The following is a 10,044-nucleotide window of genomic DNA, read 5'->3' as shown; positions in this document are numbered from 1 at the left end:
GCCTAATAGGTGAAATTTCATCATGCTAGTCCACATGGTAAATTTATCCACATTCTTTTTAAACTTAGGTGTGTCCTTCATATACATATTGATATCTTTTCCCTGAGCTTCCAAATTGGGGGAGGTATGGAAAGATTATTGGGGGCTGGTGAATCATGAATTGTTAGGAATAAGGTGTCTCAATCTTGGATAATTTCTATTTCTATTTTTTTTTTTGTAAATGTATTTTTTGAAAATAATGTAATTAAGTGTGAGTGTACATGTCTAGTTGGCATGTTGATGTGTCACTCTACTTGTATGTGTTGGGATCTTGAATTGTGTGTAAGGAGATCATGGTTGAAATGATTATGATGGATTCCTATGATTCATAAGAGCTATCTTTGGAAGATTTGATGATGGGTGAAGACGTGAAGACATGTGGCAATTGATCATTAAGTACTATACACTCAAGTCTCTATCTAGCATGTGGGGTTCGAAGCATTGCCCCAAAAAGATTTTTGGGTTCCTACTTTTCTAGAGAATGGTGAAACCCTAATAATGGTTGTTCTTTGGAAGTTTCCCTAAAAATGGAATGTGCATAATATAAGCATTTTTTAGGGTTGCAAATAGGAGAGTGCAAAAATTGTATTGTTGGTTGCTATTGGATTAATCTTCCATGTCCTGAAAGAACTTGCATTGTAAGTGTGTTGTAACCTTTGTGTTGAAGGTAATACATTGTGCAAGTTTTGGAGGGGTGGGGTTGTTTTATCGAAAGGTTTTTCCCCACTGGCATATCTTTGTGTTTATTTAATTTCTTTCTCTATTCTTTTTTATGTATTTATGGTTGATTACAATATTATTGTTTACATAATATCAAATCTGAAATTGTAAGGATTTAATAGGAATTTGCACAATACTTTCCTTAAGTGATTAGTGTAGGAAGTTGTTTCCACACCTAAGTTTCCTTAAACTAATCACCAACTTAAACAATAAATAATTTTCCCAAATATTCCTTAACATATTTACCTATTATAACTTTATCTTACCTATAACATCATTATCAATTACATAAATAATAACATCCATGCAACAAAATAAAACAATCACACAATTGTAACATCTAGGTCAACAAATAGGGAACCCAATTGTATATTCAAGGTGTGTGAGAGAAGTTATGTATTGGTACGTGCAATAAATTCAATAGAAATGGAAGAGTTTCTAATCAATTACAATTTGAATCCAATAAATAAAAACAAATTTAGTATATAGGTGGTATTATATACACCATTTTAACAAACCTCCAATGAATAAGTCCAACATACCATTTTAGGATTATGTTATTTTCATAAGAATATTAGTTTCATTGAGCTAATTGTTTTATTTTTATTTTGTATTTTTGTCTCAATGTGTGATTGGTCACATGGGGAAGGCTTTGACCCATAGAGCATATCAAGATGTAGCTCTAAGAGTTTCTATCATGTTAGTAACCTCATTTCAATTGTATAAATTAGGTATGACCAAAATCTTATATTTTTATGTTCTATTTGTTGGGTTTTGGATTCTCTTTTATAATGTTACTAATATTTTTGTCAAAGGTCAATGTTTGTGGAAATGCTTTTGTAATATATGATATCATTGATAAAAAAATTTAATCACTATTATGTGATAACATAATTGCATATTCGACAAATATTTTAGATTATGGTAAAAGTAGGTTTTGAAGGGGCCTCGAAACCCTTTAACAACAAGAGAAAAGATAAAGAAATAATAACCACTAGGAAAAACAATCCTGAAACCTACTGAAAAATAACATCAAAATCAAGTTTTACAGGGACCTAAAATCACAAACATATTCCAATAAAAGTACTCAAGTTTTTCAAGGACTTGGAACCTCAAATATAGTTTAGACCTAAAACTAGTAAACAAGACCAAAAATAAGAACCATTTACTACAACCAGCAAATAGGACTAGAACAAGAACAAAACCAAAGAACAAGACCCAAAGCTACTATTGCAGCTCCATAATCATCTTGATAGCCTCCTTACTAATCACAACAATATCCTGGATGGAGTCAGTAGCTAAAGTAGCATAAACTTTTAGGGATATCTTCCTCAAGCTCTACCTTGTTGTCTTGCTTGGACCCTCAGAAGATATAATTTCTTCATTAGCTCTTTTGCCAAGGCTTGCAATGGTAGCATAGATACTAGATGTAACTTGTTCCATCTTTTTTCCGCTTTCCTTGATAAGCATTCTAAGATTTTTCTCATAGTCTTTAAGTTTATTTGGGATATCTCCCATTTGCACCTCCAATTGGCTGATTTTGGCATGGTTAGTATCCTTGTTGTGTTGTAGAGTTTCCACTTTCTTCTTCAGCCCCATCAATTCATTATAAGTCCTTGAATCAACTTGTAGAATGGAGTCAGATTTGAGCTTGGTAGAATGTAGGAAGGAAAGCTTGGTTTCCCTTTGCAGAGAGTCATAGGTGTCTTCTATAATTTCATGAGGAGGGGAACCAACCTTGTCGATATGTTCTTCTCTTTCCATCTGTTCCTCCTCCCTAGTCTCAACAAGGTCCTCATTTTGAAAAAGGTCCTCCTTATTTTATCCCCCAATTTTCATAGCAGGTGAAGTAGGCTTAACCATATGCTCCTCCTCTCTCATATCAATAGGATTCTCAACTATTTTTTCTTTGTCTTTATCACCTCCACCAGAAATAGTCAGATTGCCCTCATTATCAGAGGTACTCTATTTTGAGTTTCCTTCACTTATTTCTTCCTCATTCCCTTTCTCATTTTTTCCTTTGGTCTTCGGATACCCTTCCAAATTGAAACTTAAATCCCCAACATCTATACCTTCCTCTTCCTCAGGGATATAATTCTCAGAGCTTTCAATATTCTTAGACTTAGAATCCTCTTCCACAATTTTTTTTTGATAATTAGAGGGTTTAAGTTTAAGAACCTTCTCTTTTCCTTTTACATTGTCCTCCTTCTTACTCTTTTTAGAGTGAGAACCATATTCTAAAAATGTTAATGATATGATAAGGATTATAAAAAATATTAAAGGAGGACTCATTAGATTGGTATTAACAAAACCTCAAATAGATGCAATAAAAGAGAGGGTGCAAATATTGAATGAGAGATTAGAGAGGCTACAAGTAAGCTATCATGATATCTTAATTTATAACATAATATCATTCATATATATATATATATATATATATATATATATATATATATAGTTTTTGTAGCAATTTTTGCATCCTCATTATATTACACCTAGCCAACATGAGTATGGTCCATGTTTTTCAAGTGGTGGCCATGTTCCTGTGCATACATTTTTGGTATCTCTAACCTTTTTTGTCTATTAGTGTCAATCACTTAGTCATTTACAAGACAGAGTTAGACATTCATCACTATGATCAATTTACTCTACATAGGCCAAGTCATGTCCATAAGATAGTATGTATCGAGTAATTGTATAGAAGTTGAGTAAAGTATGGCCACAAAGAAATTTTCTATATAGACTGAGATCATTTAGAGATTGAGCAAATTATTAGTGACTGAATTTAATTCCAAGTATATAAGTACTAAGTGATATAGTTTATGTCGAGCATCAGGAAGTTAGTAAAGGTTGAGTGACAACAATGTCGAGCACCAGTAATAGTAGAGGCCGAGCAATGCAAATTTTATATGAAAGTCATGAATGGAATAGAGTTTTAGGAAAAATGATTATCAAGCTAACTTGGAAGGTTTATTTAATTTTTGAAGAGGTTGTTATAGAACATTTAATGCTTTTTGAGGTTGTTACAAATCACATATCCCCATGTGTATGATCATTGATCAAGATGAAGAGGAAAAACATGGAACCATCTAGAAAATTTTTTATGGAATCTTTATAAAGCATTGATATTGACCTAGTTCAGAAGGATGTAAGAGCTAAGAAAGTCATAGTGTAAATGCATGTGAAGATTAGAGAGAAGAAGATAATAAGTCATTCAAGGGTTCTATTATCAATCTAACATAACAAGTGATTATTGAAAGTGGAAGGGAAAGACAAGAATATCATATTAGAGGATAGGATTAATTAGTAAGGAGAAGACTTGAAATTAGCTTGCATAGGCAAACCAAGAGTTAGGTACTAAGACATTTTTAATAGACTTGAATCAGGGTAAATCTCTTAATAGAGTGGTCTTAAAAAATCTTTGTAAATCTTCTAATAGAGTTATTACTTAGTTGTAAGTCTTAAATCCCCTAAACAAGTGAAACCTAATAGTTTCTTAAGTCTTTAATAGGATAGAATCTTCAGAAAGTAAATCATATATTATGGTTAAACATTGTAACCTTAACTGGTTAACTTTACTACTACAATAGTGAAGATTTGTGGGTGTCATCCTCACCCCAATTTTACCTTCACCTTGGAGGGTTTTTGGGTAAAAATATTGTGTTATGTGTTAGTACTTTCATGCATGTGATTAAATTGATTTGCATGTTATAGTTAATTTACATTTATTGTATTACATGCATAAGTTATTATTGTATGTGGGTGAATATATGAAAAGGTAGAAAGTGTTATAGATCTTATTCACCCCCACCCCTTCTTAGTATCTATTTTACTCCCCCATCAATAACTAATTGGTATTAAAGAACTAGTTCTCTAAAGGAAGTTTAAAGGCTTGGAGATTAGTTCTTCAAAGATGGAGGCTTTCAAGTTGGACAAGACTATTGGCAATTAGATGATGACCATCCAAATCACACTACAAAAGCTATAATAGCCAAGACAAGATCTGAAGGATTCCCTAAAAAGGAGAAAGAAAATTTCCATATAGATAAAGTAATTCTCTTATAAAGAAGTTGAAACTAAAGGATTATTTGACCCAATCAATCCTAATGAAAAAGCATCTATTGAGCTACTTGAAAAAAACAAAATCTTCAATAAAGAGATAGGAGCACTGAAAAGAAACATGAAATCCAATTAGTAAGACATGTGATGTGACTAAATAAAGAAAGCAGGTTGAAGAAGATAGAAATATGGAAAAAGACAACAAGAGGGTAATGGCTACCGGACTAGAAGAAAGGTTATTAGATGTGTAGAAGCTCACAAATACACAAATGGATCTAATGAATTAACTAATGACTACAAATTAGTTACTAAATCAAAAAGATGTGGATATTGCCAACCTAAAATCTCACAATGAGATACTAAAGAATGAATTGAAGAATGAGAAGGAATCTATGGAGTAATTCAACAAACTAAAGCAAATAATGAAATATTTTGAAGAACTTATGAAGTCATCAAGTTGTTCTAATGGGTTAGGAAATTCATGCTCTAAAAGAGCAAAATCATGTAGGAATGGAGAAATGAGAAATGTAAAGCCAAAAGACAAAACAACTCGATATCACTGTGGAAAAATTGGTCATATTGCAAATATATGTCAAAACAAACATGGTATGCAAAATCCTAAACCTATGTTTATTAGTTACTATTTTTATTGCAAGAAACAAGGACATAAAATACATGAGTGTAGGTCAAAATTGAGACATATACCTACTGCACCTAGATTTGAATGATACTACTACAACTGTCAAAAATACGAGCATAGAGAATTTGAATGCAGATAAGAGAAAAAACCCTACTGGCCAAATTAGAAAAAGAAAAATTATGCACCTAACAATGCATGTTCCAAATGTCACAAGTTTGGACATCAAAGAAATAATTACAAAACTCAAATATATCTAGACAATTAGGTAAAGGAAAAAGGAAAAGGAAAAGGAAAAGTGGATGATGAGAAAGTGACAAATGAAATGAACCAGAAATGGAAAAAGAAACCAAAAGATCGAATAGTGGAATTAATGTAGCTAAGGTCACCCAGTCTAATGGAGAAGGTGATCATATCATCTCTAACTAAGAAAAAGAGGTATGTATGGAATTTTATTAGTAATTGATATATCATACATCAGTTCCTTACATAAATATGTGCCAAAAGTTCATATCTGCATAAATAAGATGTAAGATAACAAAGTTTGTAAAAGGTTGTCGAGTATCGATATATTGTCTATATTGACTAAGTGACTGCAACATAGACCAAGCATTATAATAGAGACCAAAAGCTATGGAAGAGACTGAGTTGTTATGTTAGTTGACTTTCACTCAATGTAGCACACAAGCATTTATGGAAAACCTAATCAATCAAAAGATGAGGTATACAAAACATTTCAAATAAATTATTTCATACCTTGCATATAGATTTTCAAAGATCTCAAAGTGATTAAGTGATGATGAGATAAAGAGATAAAGAGAATTCAAGCAACTATTAGAGATCTCAACAAGAAAATTAATCAAAAAGGTTGAACGAGAGGATGATCAAGTGTTGAGTATCTAGAGAGGGAAATACATCAAACCCTAGTTATAATCATGGCAATTTCATCGACTACTAGAATGAGCCAAAATGTTAGTAAAGTTCAATTGGTGGTGAGTGACACCTTTCCTCCACCTAAATTTCATGTCATTTTAGAAATTATTATTAAAGGAGACTAAATGGGGGCATTATCCTTGATACCACCTAAAGTAATCATGATTCATGATGTCAAAAGTTTCTACATGTGATAATTTGGAGTAGGAGACTATGAATTTAGAGAAGCTTATGAAAGGTTGTGTGATGAAGGAACCTTGAAGGATGAATTCAAAATTATTGGAAGGAAAGGGTTATCTCAAGCCCTAGAATTTCCAAGAAATATTAGAATAGAATGAATCAAAGTCATCTTAAGCAAAATTCATGACATGAAGTAATGGATACAAGATTTTTTAGAATTCTTTAGAATAACTAAGAGGGAGGGGGGTGAATCAGTTATTCAAGGTCCAAATGCCCTAATAATACTTTTTCTCAAATTATAGTGAGCCCATAAACTTTTCATCCATCCAAGCTTAAAATAATCATCCTAGCAAATTATAGTAAATCAATATGCAGCAATAAAACATGCAAGATCAACACATGACACAATGATTTACGTGGAAACCCAATTTGGGAAAAACCACCAGTAACATGCTACTTGATTCTCACTTTTCTAAAGTGATGCCCTGTTAAAAGCCTAACCTATTAAAGGCTTACAACACACTGTTAAATGTGACCTTGTTAGAGGATTTCACCAAACTATTAGGAATGGGCCTGGTCAAAGGACTTTAGAACATTCACTTGGAATGTCAGCCTATTAAAGGATTTACCTCATGGCTATTAAACCAACCTAAGTCCATAGGATTTAAACTAACCATTACAATTGCTAGAGAGTAACGATAATGGATTTTTGATCTGATACAACTTAGAACATATCTTGCAAATTTCAGATCACACTTCAGTTCAATCCTTTTGCTTGGCTTTAATCACTTCAGCTCTGATTGCTTTTCTTCCTCTTAAGCTTTGTCTCCTTGAGTCTTCTTACTCATCATACCAATGCATCCATATCTGGGGTCTTCTTATTGAAAGAGAGTAACTGTGCTCTGTTTCTCCTTAGCATCTCCTTTAGCACTTTATGCTTTCATGCTTGACCACCTCTCTCTCTTTGCTTCATGACCTTATGACTCCTTAAATAGAAATCTGATTTGTCTTTTTCGCTCAATTCTCCCTCTCCAATTTTAGGGTTTCAAATGGACTAGATAGGATACAATGTATCTACCCCATATCTTGCTCTTATCTAGAAACTTCATCTAGAGTCCAGTTGTATCTTCAAAAATGTTCTACATGGTGTTTTGTGCCACTAGCTCATCATTCTCATCTTCCATTTAATTCATAGACTTCTAGATAACAACCTTGTTGGCTTAGATCTGGCAAATCTTCGATTTTCAAAATAATGCAGCAACTTGGCATTATTGGTTTACTGATGCTCAACATCTCTGTATTACTCAGCACTATTGGTTTTTTGATGCTCAACTTCTATTTTTGCTCGGCACTTGTATTTGTTGGGCACTTGTATCTTCTCAGCACTTGATTTTACTCGGCATTTGAAGTTGAACTTGCTCGGCTTCAACTAGGAATCTGTTTAGCACCTACAACCTTTCTTGGCTCCCTCTCTCTAATGAACTTTAGTTAGGCTTTACAGATGTCTTAGCTAAAACCTTACATCTTTGATATGTTTTAGTGTGCCCATTCTCTGTGTCTTATAGTATGCGTTCAATACACTTTTTCATCAATGGCTTAAGTAATCCTTCTACTTTATTCCAACATCATAACTTCAACCATTCTCTAGGTGTTCTAGTTACATCTTATTGATTGCCTCCTCCTTGTCAATCAACTAATTGATAGTATTAGGATCACTTAAGCAATTTTCATTCCTGCAAGTAGCAAGTTTGACATCAATGACAAAACAATGATTGAGAACATTCTTTACCAGTTCCATATGATCATTCCAACAATCTTCCTTATGATCTTTTCAATCAATCTTCCTTATGATCTTTTCAATCATCTCCAACAAGATTGACCAGTAGAAATCACAAAGATGATGATGCATAGGGAAACTAGATATCCAACCCTAGATAGGAAGAAAGCTATGTGATGCTTGAACCAAGGAGAGGTTGAGGCTAATACATGAGCCAAGTGGAATATATGTAGTTTGTCCATTACAAGCATTTCTAATTCACTTATATAATTTTCAATGAGAGTCATTGCTCACAAATTCTATCAATCTATCAGATTAAATAGTGTGTCAAGTACAATTGTGTACCAAGCATGGAAGATTGTGATGAAAGATCACGAGTATGATATTTCTAAGCTAAAAATAATATAATTTATAGAAAACCTATCATCAATAAGAAAAGGAAATAATTCAATGTGTATGTTTGGCTCCCTGATTGTTTGTAAATTCTTTTATATTTAGAAGTATTTTTCTAGAATAGGAAATGTTGTATGAGAACAAGACAAACTAGTAACAAGGAAAATCAATGAGTTTATTAATAAATTTGGAAACTAACTTTGATAATGCAATGAATACATATTTTGATGAATTCAAGATAAGAATGAAAAGGAGAATGAGAATTCCAAAGGAATTGTTCATTAAATACTACATTGACATTTTTTTTTCTTTTTGATATGGACAATCCATTTGTGCAAGTAGTAAAGCTAAGGAAGGCATGGCTACAAAGTTTTGGATATGAAATAGCAAGTGTCAATGTAAGTGCAGAGATTGATGCATTATTAAAGGAAGAAATAGATGTTGAGGCAGAACCAATTGTAAGATATGAAGAAGCAAAGGCAAGGATAAGAGTAAACATCAAGATAACTTCCAAAGAAAAGAAAAGGAAGAAGATGACTAAAGACCTAGAAGCTAAATTAGGCACCCTAGGCAAGGGTAAAGAACCACTGCAATTGACTGAAGGTCTTGGTAAAGATGAAGGATAGGATAGTGGTGAAGAGGAAGAAGAAGAAGATGACAAATAAATTGACAAGGGTAAAACCTTAGTTGTTTTCATGCCACTTATAATACCCCTAAATTGGCACATTGGTATGTTGAACCAATTTTAGTCTATCAATCTTAATTTAAGTCCTATTGTACTTGGCAATTCTAATTTTGATAATCTCTAATTGACCTAAGTGTCAAATGCAAAAGATCATTAGTCTCCATTAATCACATACTTTATTTAGTTCTTAACTATTGAATTGAATTAGCTAAATTAAACCTATTAATTTAATTTAATTTAATTATAAGTATTAGTACTTTTATTAAATTAAAATAACACCTTTAGTTGATATACATGAGGAATTAAATATATTTGATTTAATAAATACAAACTCATTCTAATTATTGATTTTAATTATTTAATTAATTAGATCATTCAATTATGAGGTCATATTTAACTTTTTAAATCAAATATCTTCTATTATATTATATCTTTACTTTAGAATTGGAAATATTGAGTGGACTAAAATTAGAAAAGGAATTAGATCAGTTAACTCCTTACACTCAGAAGTGATCAGTTAACTTCCTTTTCATAAAGGAATTTTCCATTCTGACTGAATCTCATCTTAAATCTCAACCCTTCATTGAGTTTTGTCTCAACCATTGATCAAATTCTTGGATT

This window comes from Cupressus sempervirens, chromosome 6 (genome assembly GCF_028749045.1).
Source record: "Cupressus sempervirens isolate cs-2001-9-10 chromosome 6, ASM2874904v1, whole genome shotgun sequence".
Lineage (NCBI taxonomy): Eukaryota > Viridiplantae > Streptophyta > Pinopsida > Cupressales > Cupressaceae > Cupressus > Cupressus sempervirens.
This window is presented reverse-complemented; position numbering follows the sequence as displayed.